At 43.8% G+C, this 12,267-nt stretch overlaps 1 protein-coding gene across 1 annotated transcript in view; it reads right to left on the bottom strand.

Moving 5' to 3' along the window:
* The window catches only part of TMEM266 (transmembrane protein 266), a 61,551-nt gene extending 57,957 nt beyond the window's left edge, over nt 1-3,594 (bottom strand). Inside the window, exon 1 of the mRNA XM_055002515.1 lies at nt 3,426-3,594. The gene's annotated coding sequence lies outside the window, so the exon portion shown is untranslated. The remainder of the gene's footprint in view (nt 1-3,425) is intronic.
* Between the last annotated feature and the right edge of the window lie 8,673 nt (nt 3,595-12,267).

Raw genomic sequence — 12,267 nt, 5'->3', positions numbered from 1 at the left:
ACAAAACTAGACTTTCGGTCCAGCATCTTTAAATATTTGAGTAGTTTTGCCATTACGGCACATGGCATGACGTTCCTAACAGGACCGCCTGCTATTGCCGAGCTGCTACCCGGGATGCAAATGTATGCCTACAGCTGCTGTCCCCAATTTCCAACGGATCCTGTACATGCGCGTTTTCTGATGTAGCCCTTACAGAATATCTTGCCCAAAGAGGTCAGGAAGGTTCCCACTCTCCTGGCATTCAGAAAACAATATAAAACTGAATTATTCAGCATGTCATTTTTACAAAGGTAACAGGGCTTTATTACAACGGAATGGTTCAGAAAGATGCTCTAACAATGGGTCTATACTACTCTGTATAGTATGTACTACCCATTGCAGTATGTATTACCTACTATGTAATTTATGCATCATTTGACATGTCATGTTAATACCACATTTACTCGAAAGGAAGATGACCCTGAATATAAGACGAACCCCCCCCCCACCTCTAAAAATGTTATACACACAAAAATAATTATTACTGGCCCTACAAGTACCTGCAAATACAAGATGACCCACCTACCCCTCTTTTTCTGCTGAGTAAATACTGTGTTCCTGCTTTGTTTCAGATTTCTGCAATCTCGTTACATTGCTTATTGGATTCCCATCCTGCTGAAAGGCAAACTATACATAACATAAGTAAGCGTGGCTGGAAAGCACAAAAGTCCTGAGAGAAACTATTTATTTAGCCCTCCACTGTTTTTAATGGACAAGGGACAGACGCCCCCCCCCCCCAATTCTGGTATCTGATAACTCAAGCCTGTGGGAGCAAGTTAGGCTATCACTGAATAACAGCCCATCCATGGAGAAGGGACAGGAGTGAAAAGCTATGTAGGGACTCTCCTTATGACAGCGATGCCAAAATCTGCTCGGCACTCGCCATAGAGAAGGGCAACAGGTGTTTCCAGTCCAAGCAGTACAAAGGACTGAGGCCAGATTTATTCCAACCCGCTGCAGCTGCTCACGCACATGCAGAGACGGTATTGTCATCTGCCCCCCCCCCCAAAAAAAGAGGGAGGAACAGCTCTGGGGGCTCTCGAACAAAAACCCCCGTCCCAAACTTGTGGATGGCTGGGAGGTCACAGAGACCCAATGAGCATAGGTGCGACTGTCACGCGACTTGAAAGAAACTGATCCGGGGGAAAGAAAAAAAATGGTAAAAAGTAAGTAAACTTATAAATTGGTGGGAAAGTTCACAAGATGACCTCCTAATACTTGCAGTGTGCGGAAAAGAGGGTTTCCAAAGGAACTTCCATTCATCAGAAACAAGCGGGTTTTCTTTCCCTTATCTTCTGTTTGCGCTCCGGAGGGATGTTGCAAAGGCAGAAAAACCCTCCCTCCCTAACAATGGAAAGGGGAGGGACACAGAACAGAGCCCACCTGGAGGATGTGTCCGAAAAGAACCTAATGCTGCTAATTTTCTTTCCGGTAGAGCCTTTCCACCACGTGTCCCGGTCAGCACTTTAAACACGCACAAGAAGGTATTGACTTCCTGAGCACTTCACCGGCATTTTCAGTCACCACTCCAAGACAAACACATCCGCGACCTCGGCGTAAGTACAGACAGCTTTCATGTTACTATGTACAAAGGCACTTTGGGGCAAAGAGAGAACATAATGTGGGAGATCATGAAAGTAGGACTTGACTTTTAAAGGGGAAAGGCAGGCTTGGGATGGGAAGCAAACAAGCCTTCTGCCTTTGAGGCTTGTTCTGCGGTTAATTTGGCCACCCGGGAAAAGGGCAAGCTACTGCCACAAAAGCCTTGTGGTTACCCGTCTCCGATTTATATGTGCCTCATCGGAAGTCAAGGTTGTAGTTCAAATCAGTGGATGTCCTGTGGGCTTGTTTGTGGCTAGAAGCATTCAGCAGAGAGCAGTCTTTAACCTTTTTTTTGCGATGCGCACAGTCCAGCCGTAAAGCAAACACTGCTGCTTTTTTTGGAAAGAACTGCAGGAAACTGAGCGGATATGCCACACTGGTGCATAACAACAAAAGTCCCGGAATGCTCCTCTCAATCCTGCTGGCTTACTGAGTGCAAGAAGAATTTTGATGACACAGTCTCACTCCATCTGTGCTATAATCTAAAAACGATAGAAATGCATTCGCTGAGAACTGGGGGGGGGTGAGGGGGGGGGAGACATGCACTTTAAACATTCTGGGCCAAGGCCTCTGACTGTCGATATGAACTGAACTCTTTGCATATCTGGAGCAGACAGGAGGCTGGATGAGAGCGTGCATTTACCCGCATTCCCTTAAGTTCATGCCTGACCAAAACCTGAGTTTCAGGAACACTGTGAGACTAGAAAGCTTGCACTTCATTTCTCCACTGACTCTAGGTGCCCTGAAAGCAAAATCTTTTAGGCAAGAAACAAAACGCCCCCCCCAAACCTCAAACCCCACCCCCCCCATCTGCCCATTCACTAGCTTATGAAAATGAACAGAAACAGGGCAACTCTGTGAGGACAGAGTTGATCCAAAGACTTTATAAGGGGAAAGGGGTATCAAATCTGCAGGATTTTCAAGGATAATTTCAATCATTCTGTAGATGTAGGGTATCTCGTTACTGGTGGCGGAAAGTGCCGTCAAGTCGCAGGCGAATTATGGCGACCCGTCAGGGTTTTCAAGGCAAGAGACACTCAGAGGTGATTTGCCATTGCCTGCCTCTGAGTAACAAGCTTGGACTTCCCTGGTGGTCTCCCAACCAAGCCCTAATCAGGGCTGACCCTGTTTAGCTTCTGAGAGCTGATGAGATCGGGTCAGCTTAGACCGTCCAAGCCAGGGTATGAAGATTGCCGTCAAGTTGCAACCAACTCATGCCAACCCCAATCTAGTTAAAAACATACATACTGTGAAATCAGAAAAGAAGCTACAAGACCAATATTAATTCTTAGGTGTTCATAGATCTGCCTACTATATAAAGCCCTATAAGAAGTGGGACAATCAGCATTTAAAAATAATAGCTGTTTACCGGGGGGAAAAGAATACTCTCCAAATGTGACTCCTATACCAACTACAGCAAGCCGCAAGTGAGAAGATACACAGGAGTACGTATTAATTAAAACCCCAAAGGACTACAGACAGCACAGAGTTCATTTTCTTCAGTCAATGAAGTTGCAAGGCCCAGTTCAAACATTAAACACAAGGATGGGGGAAAAGCATCTCCACCACGGCTCAATCGTGTCATCTGAAAAGGCTTGGAGGAAGAAAAAGGGAAAAGCTAGTAAAAAAGGATGCTGTTAGTCAAGTTTTAGATGTTGATTTAACAGGATCCAAAAACGGAATCCAGTATTGTTGATTTCCCCATCCTAGACACAACTCCATTGAGGAGCACAGATTGCTGTACCTTTATACCATAGTGGTAACCTTGGATTCAGACATCTCACCTCAAGCAGCAGAAGGGTTCCATTAGTCACCGGATGTATCCGCCTTCTATCGATCTAAAGCGGAACACTTTTGAAGCCCATTATTGGATTTTTGTCCAGTACCGCGTGCTGCTCTTTAATTTACCAGATGAGCAGATTTCCAACGAAGAACAATGCTCCCTTCACCTGGGAGAGGAACAAGCATTACGGTTAGGATAGCAAACAAACAGAGCTTCTGGATTGTGTGTGGATTGTTTTGCTCCTATGAATTTAGGACCAGACTCTTGAGTTCTTGTGTTGGCACAACCTCTGCATTTTGGCCCCGAAGGGAAAAGGGGAAACACAAGCAGAGGAAATCTCTTTCCATGGGAATGTTTTTTCAAAGTTCCTGATGAAGCCTGATGGTTTGTTTGTTTAGACTTGCATCCAAACTCTGCCCCTGGGGTCAGTTACACAAATATTTGCATTTCTATTTCTTAAAAAGAAAAATAAAGAGAGACTAAAGCTTCACCCAGTGGAATTTAACAGTTCAAGATGCAGATTATGTTCTTTGTAATAAGGAAGAAACAGTGGACTGAAAAGTGGACCATTTAAAAATCACTTCGTTGATGCTATAAAAGCAGGTGACGTTCCCCACCAAAATGGCTCTAAGCTGTAGAATTTCCCGATCTGCCACCCTATAAAAACTTTCAGAAAGCAATGAGCAGTTCTTGCTTGGAGAGAGATCATACATGACCGGAGAATGATATGAAGAGGCGTGGATGTCTCCCATTGCAGAACACCAGTTAAATGGAAACTATTTAGATATTAACATTATAACTGTGCAGATAGGGAAACCCACACCTACAGATTAATCTGGCAAGGGATGGGAGGAAACCAAACTGAAAAATCTTTTGGTGAGCGTTTCAATGTCGCGATTTCTCCAAAGCCCTTCATCCGCACTTGAAAAGCTACACAGATCAAATCCATCCAGCATTCCTCCTGTCGCATTTGGGAGAATGAAGTAAAACATTTTGTGTTCTGAGTTATTTATACCTTTGCCTTCAAGCCAGGTTAAAGAGAAACCGAGAATTCTAACAACAGATAGAAATTTGAGAAGTCTGTTAGCTGTCATTAACCCAGCTATATGAATCCCAGAAACTGGTAACCCTTGTTACATTTCTAGATTTTAATCTCTCAAAGAACAGAGTTATCTGCTAAAGCGGGGGACACAGACAGTCTAAACTACAAGACTATCCGATGACTGATAAAAAAAAGGGAGATGAGGAGATGGAGAACTCATATTACATTATCTAATGAGTGCATACTTTAAGATAGCTGCCCTTTAATGTAGGTCAACTGAATGAAATGGGGAAGTGTTATCTATGAGATTTCATCTTACGTTTAAGAGATAATATAATGCTCAGGGCCAAAACTAGACAAGAAGGCAAGAAAGCAATGATTCGATGTGCAGTAGACGTGCAGTATAGGATGGGTGCAGCCACACCCGTCCCAGAAATGGACTGGGATATTCCCCCATGACATTTGCCCCAATTTAACATCACCCTAAAGATACTTGCCCAATATGGGAAACAGTGCTTTGATGTGCTGCTGGAGGTTGCCAGCCTCCAGGTAGTGGCTGGAGATCTCCTGGAATTACAACTGATCTCCAGGTCACAGAGATCAGTTCACCTGGAGAAAATGGCTACTTTGGGGGGGGTGGACTCTATGGAATTATGCCATGCCAAGGTCCTTTCCCTCCTCAACCCCACTTCCTCCAGGTTTCTCCCCCCAGATCTCCAGGAATTTCCCAACTTGGAGCTGGCAACCCTAGCTGCTAGGGGTGGGGATTCTAGCACTGTAAGCGGCACAATTTTTTATGACCAGACTTAAGCAATTCTTAATCACATCTGGGTAGTCAAATCCAATAAGCAGTATCTAAAACACACACACACTTTGCATTAAAAGCCACGTTGTTGAAAATGAAATTTGCTAGTAGTGAGAAAGAGCTAGCTTCCATCATTTTTCATTAACACTTGTAGGCACCCTTCCAAGGATGTGTTTAAAATGAAAGAATTTGTAGTTTGAAATGTATATCTCAAAGGCCAGCTGCATAACAGGCATCAGGTCGCCCTATAAATATGAAGTACAGCCATCTTATCTCAAACACAACTCACTCCACAGTTCAGCTCTCGATGACAAATATCCTTGTTTTTTAAGACTCTGTTTGCAAACTGCTATGGCTCCTTAATTCTGACGCTCCACCTGTTAGCCCATTTCCAGGCTAGACCAAGCGATTCATGCAAATATGGCACCCCATCTCTTGCCTTATGTTCTAGAACCGCACATCACTGAACCCTGAGATACAATTATGCTCTTGACTTCTGAGGTGAACTTGCACTCCAAAATAGGTTCGACTCTTGCTGTTGCACGGTGCTGAAGCAAGGAAGAACCTACTTTTGGGGGGCCATCAAGTTGCAGCCAACTTATGGTGACTCCATAGGGTATTCAAGGCAATAGAATTCTGAGGCAGTTTGTCTAGAACCTCATGTAGTGACTCTAGACTTCCCATCCAAATACTAAACGGGGCAACCTTGATTAATTTCTGAGATCTAGGCTATCCCGTCTACAGCAATCTATGCATTACAAGGGATATAATATCACTGGCTTTGGGCAACCTTCCAGCACTAACCCAGATCAGAACGACAGCGCAAACCCGAACAGTTTTACACCTTTCTAAGGCTATTAACTGTAATGAAGGGTGAAACTCTGCTTAGGTTTGCACTGCTTGCTCATTTTCATAGGCGAAAGCATGGCTGCATGCTGCTGCACCTCAGTGCATTTCACAAACAACATTCTCATGAAAGATTGCATTTGTCACTAAACATACGAGCAACTCTTCAGGGCATATTCTGTATGTGTGTGTGTATGTGCCATCAAGCAGCAATCGACTTACAGCGATCCCAGCAAGCGGCTGTCAAGACCAGTGAGATGCAGAGGCAGTTTGCCAGTGCCTTCCTCTGCAGAGTCTTCCCATCCAAGTACTGACCCTGCTTAGTTTCTGAGATCTGACAAGACCCGGCTATATAATACCACCTTCCCTCCCATATATTCTGTATACAGATTACCAAAAAGAGAGAGAGAGAGAGACAGAGGCAGAGAGGTATCCATCCCTCTTAACATAGGAAATTATATGACAAAGAGAGAAAGACAGAATATTCTTGCTTGGAAACCAACTTTGCAGGAGATGTACCACGAAAAATTAGGGAGGGCAGGAGGTTGGCTCAGACTTCACTTCAAGAATGTCCCGTCAATACCCACGCTCTGTCTTTCCCCTCTCTCTTTCTCCCCTCTCGCCCTATAGCACAAGCACAGAAAGATGCAAGAACCAGTCTAAAACTCTGGATAGCCAGAGAGGATTGCTGAGCCTGATCTCAGAAAGCCTTGTAGACTTTTAAGCAGTCACAAATTGTGTGCGTGGTAGGACTCTCAATACCTTGCCAAAGCTTTTAGGTGCAGGAATGGAATCCATAATAGAATGGAATCCATAACAGAAAAGGAAGAAAGATAATTGTCCAGCTCTCTTGCTACTGCCCACTAGGGGTGTGCACCAAAAAAAAAAAGCAAGAAATCATTTTTTTAACTGAATCTGAGAAAAAAATTCAGAATTCCCTGAATTCCTAATTGAACTTCTAATTTGGTTCGGCTATTTCCGGAAAATTTGGACATTGTTTTCTATGGAAAAATATCCAGTGGGCTGAGGGGAATCATTTTTCCAACAGTGTTGCTTGCCGCAGTTTGCTTTGGGTAGAATGGACGTTATTCTCTGATGTGATGTTGGTCCCCTTGCTTCTTTGGTTCTGGGGGGATTCCATTCCTTTGCTTCAGTTTGCTTCCCTTGAGCTAAGTTGCAGCTGCGTCCATTGCTTCAGTTTGGTTTAGGTAGAATGGATGTGATTCTCTGATGTGATGTTGGTCCCCTTGCTTCTTTGGTTCTGGGGGGATTCCATTCCTTTGCTTCAGTTTGCTTCCCTTGAGCTAAGCTGCAACTGCGTCCGTTGCTTCAGTTTGGTTTAGGCAGAATGGATGTGATTCTCTGATGTGATGTTGGTCCCTTCGCTTCACTTTGGTTCAGGGGGTGGTGGTGGGGGGATTCTATTACTGTGCTTCCGTTTGGCTCTGTTGGGCTTTCTCTGGGATGAGCTCAGCTTGCATTTGGGAGTGTACCTTGGCCATGACAGCCTTGCCCCAGTGTGTTTTTGCAGTGGGAGTCAGCTTTGACAGTTTTCCCCACAGGAAACAATGGAGTGGCTGGGGGATACCTTGTTCAGAGGCCCATAGAATTGGCCCCCAAGGTCCAATCTTCATGAAATTTGGGGGACTTTAGAGAACATTCAGGAGTGTTCAAATTTGGTGAAGTTTGGTTGAAAAATGACCTCCCCCAGCTCACCAGATAGCCTCCAAAGTGATTTTCCAAAAGAAAACAATGGCCGAATTTTACCGAATTTTATTGAAAATTTTGTAAAAATTCAGAATACCTAGTTTCTGATTCGGAATACTCGGATTTTACTGAATCAGCCAAAATTTGGTATTTTAATCCGGATTCCAAATGAAACTGCACACCCCTATTGCCCACTTTGACTGGCAGCTGTTCTATAGGGTCTCAGGCAGAGAAAGGCCTTTCCAACACCCACTAGCTGAGAACCTTGAATGGGAGATACCGCAGGCAGAATGTGGGACTTGCTGAATGCGAAGGAAACCACTGACAACCGTCCAATGAGTTTTAAGCTCATTGCCAGAATGCTGAAGCTACTTTCAGGAATTAGGTCTCCGCAGTGGCCTTAAAATTCTTTCCAAGAAACGCCAGAACTGGCATTTGCAGAGGCATTGAAATATCGGTATTCGCAGATGCTTTCTATCCCTAAGCACCTTTGGGACACCCCCTTTTGTTTCTTGTGGCCAAATGCTACACTCTTTTCCAGACACAATGAACACATGACACGAAACTGTCTTACCATTGGTCTATCAAGGCCAGTATTGCCTCGGCTGTCTGGCTGAGGTCCCTAAGGCTTCAGGTATAAGCTATTAACATCACTAACTACTGGATCTTTTTAACGGGAGATGCCAGCGATTGAACCTGGCACTTTCTGCAGGCAAATTATGCACTCTACCACTGAGGGTCGCGCTACAAGTGACGAATGACACTTGCCTGGCAAGTGAACAGACTCACGTGTATTCCTCCCTGTTCACTTGCCATTCAGTTGTGCTCCATTTGATCAAGTGAATGGCAAGTGAACAGGGAGGAATACACGTGAGTCTGTTCACTTGCCAGGCAAGTGTCATTCGTCACTTGTAGCGCGACCCTGAGCCAAAGCCCATTCCATCTCCACCATCACTTACCAACCTGGAAGGGGGCAGGGCGAGGGACTCCCTCTGGAAGCAGCACTCATTTGTGGGCTACAACAAACCTTTTCTTGCCCAATCAAAAAGAGTCCAGTAGCACCTTTAAGACTAACCAATTTTATTTTATTGTAGCATAAGCTTTCAAGAATCAAGTTCTCTTCATCAGATGCCTGTTCGGATCAGGCATCTGATGAAGAGAACTTGATTCTCGAAAGCTTATGCTACAATAAAATAAAATTGGTTAGTCTTAAAGGTGCTACTGGACTCTTTTTGATTTTGCTACTACAGACTAACATGGCTAACTCCTCTGGATCTATGACCATGGAAATTTCTTGCCCAAGTGTTTGATTTCTCTTTTGCTAAAAGGAACCATTAGATTTCAGACAGTTCACTGTTTATTTAAAAGTGACTTTCACTGTGAAGTATGTTTTGAACCTATGTTGCTTTTTCTAATTCTTCTCAGGATGGAAACAAGTAATGTATTAAAATAAAAAGTTATTGATTTTCAGAGTCTGCATGAGCATATGGAAAAGTCTTAGCTAATTGGGGCATGATCAAGTTTTCACAATTAAGCGAGTTGTGAAAACCCGATCATGCCCCAATTAGCAAAGCCTAAATGGAGTTAATTGACTCATTAGTTATTTGGGTAATGTATAAAAGAAAAGCGAAAGAAAGTAAGTGGTTTGGGAAGCATAGAAAAGAGAGGGCACGCTGCAAAAAGAGGGTATGTTGTTACAAGGACTGAGTTGCTATTCTCTTGACAAGAGAGTCAAAATATGAAGAAATAAGGATTTTAAAGACTCACTTGATCTTTGTCGGAGACATAAAAGCATACATTTTAGAAGGGAAACGGTTCCTAATTAATTTTCTAAAAAGAAAAATTGCAGGTTACCCTCATTCCTCTCCACACGGATTATTCTGGGGCACCAAAGAGCAACAACTCTTCAATAAGCACCCCATACACAAACACTTTTAAGCTTCAAGATTGTGGTTCATTCATATCTTTGGGCGACTTTTGAAATGCATGTGCACAGAGAAACATAGTGTGTGAACAACATATAGATTATGCTGCTAGGAGCAAGTCCTGGGATAGAAACATCTGGGGAAAGTATCAGATATGGAAACTTCTAAGAACTATGTGCAACAGGACGACTCCCTGAGTTCCATAAATGGGGAGCCACCACTGAGAAGACTCTACAGGTCACGGCTCTTGGTGTGAATTTTATTCATTTCATTTTTATCATGCCCTTCCAGCAAGGAACTTGAGACAGCGTACATCCTCCCCTCGTCCATTTTATCCTTGCTACCACCCTGTGAGGTAGGTTGAGCAGAGAGAGAAGAGTGGGATTGGGCCCGATATAACTCAATGAAGTTCATGACCAAATGGGGACTAGAACCTGGGTTTCACTCTGACCCCCAGGAGCCTCCTAGGCTAGAGGGCAGGAGATACAGGAAGCATTCCCAAAAGCATGGAAGATTTCCCAACATGTTACATTAGCAGTGTAAGTCAACCAGTGGCTATTTGCCACAACAGCTAAAAGAAACCCTTCATGCTCAGAGGCAATATATATCAGGTTACCAAATGTAGGGACAGCCAAGAGGGGGTTCCACTGCACTCCATTTGTGAGCTCGCTGAAGTGCTGCATAAGACAGGCCCTCGGGCCAATGGTTTCCTGTCTTAATTCTCCCCGTTGCCGACGCAGGATTGCCGAACTAAGCCTACACGATTTACATTCAGTTCTCAGCTGAATTCCAGAATAATCTGATTAACTGCTCCCATTTTTAGCCTATTATTAGTACGCTTTGATCTTCCATCTGAAGAAACTGTACCAAAGAGTCATATCCCATGAGACTCATTACCTTGGAGATCGGAACCACGATCACAGTTATTAGGGAACGGTCCCACCGGAAAGCAAGACACTGCACGTGGTCTAATAAAACCAACGAAAAATTCCAAGCGAGACTTGGAAGTGTTGCCTTAGAAGAAACGGCAGGCTTTGTTCTTCACAAACAAAACTTGGAGCACATTTAAGGACAACGTTTTAGGGAATGTTTGTACTGGAACTTCTGCTTAACTAGAGCATGAAGCAGGACCCCCCCCCCCCCGCCAAAAAAGGTGGTAAGAAAAGATTCCACATACTTTGCCCTGATGAGAACAATTCCATATGCATCGGCCATGCAAATTTCCCTTTAAGCAGTGCAGGGAAGACGTTAACAGGCTGTACAAGATGGCTAAATAGCTGAGGGGGGGGAACATATAATACAAGACAGCAAAAGGGGTGCACAGACATCCAGGCATATTCTTAATTATCTATTATCTATGCAAAAGCTATTTATTAAAATGGACTTTTAAAAAGTATCTTTAAAAAAATAACCAGGGTTAAAAGAAACCACCATACAACTTATTTTAGCTGGCCACTCTGCCAGTTTATTTACTCCATTCTCCCCAATGGGGATCAAGGTAGCTTACATTGTTCTCTCGTCCTCCATTTTATCCTCAGAGTAACCCTGCGAGGTAGGTTAGGCTCAGAGTGTGTGACTGGCCCAAGGTCACCCCGCAAGCATCCACGGCAGAATTGGGATTTGAATCTGGGTCCTGTAGATCGTAGCCTAACCACTATACCACACATGCAGCACCTTTTCTTTTGGCTTCCTCTGGAGGAAGAGCCACTTAAAGTGGAGGAAGGTTCCTTGGAGGATGGTAGACCCACCAGAACGGAGGGTTTTTTTTCACAGCTACACAAAAATAGTTTCTCTGTGGAGGCAGCCATAAGCAATGATTTGTGTAGTAGCTAAGAGCTAAGCTACAAGTGACGCCTGACACAGGTTGGACACTTGTCAGCTTCCCTCAAGTTTTGATGGGAAATGTAGGCATCCTGGTCTTGCAGCTGTAATGGAGAGCCAAGCTGTAAAACCAGGATGCCTACATTTCCCATCAAAACTTGCGGTAAGCTGACAAGTGTCCAACCTGTCTAAGGCGTCACTTGTAGTTTGGCTCTAAGTCAGTTTGTGCCCAGTGGAAAAGATCAGAGGTTATGCTAACGGATAAATGTAACAAAAAAAGAGCAATAACCACTGTCTGGAAAGAATTTAAGAGCCAATAATAATTTGAATCTACGGCTACCTGGGTCTCTGCAAAAGAAGCCAGACCTCTCATGATTTAACCCTGTCCACCGGTTGCCCCCTTAACAGAACACAGCAGTTCAGTTCAGACATGCCGAAGAGGCAACCCAACATTCTTTAATTTTTTAAAAAAGAAAAGAAAGAGTAGCTTGCCTCCATCAGACTGAATTGTTTCATTATATTTTATACTCCATGGGCTAATTGACAGAACGGTCTTTATTCATACCTGCCATTTGCCCAGGCTCACTACATCGTTCTGTTTCACTAGGAATCTCTTCTGTTAAGATTCAAATGTTTTTAAGCATGCTTTGTAATTTGCTTGCTGGTCGACTGAATAGTTTTTAACGTTTGTATTTCG

This window comes from Eublepharis macularius, chromosome 18, assembly GCF_028583425.1.
Source record: "Eublepharis macularius isolate TG4126 chromosome 18, MPM_Emac_v1.0, whole genome shotgun sequence".
NCBI lineage: Eukaryota > Metazoa > Chordata > Lepidosauria > Squamata > Eublepharidae > Eublepharis > Eublepharis macularius.
Note: the sequence above shows the minus strand (reverse complement) of the source record. Positions and strands in the feature narration are given on the sequence as shown.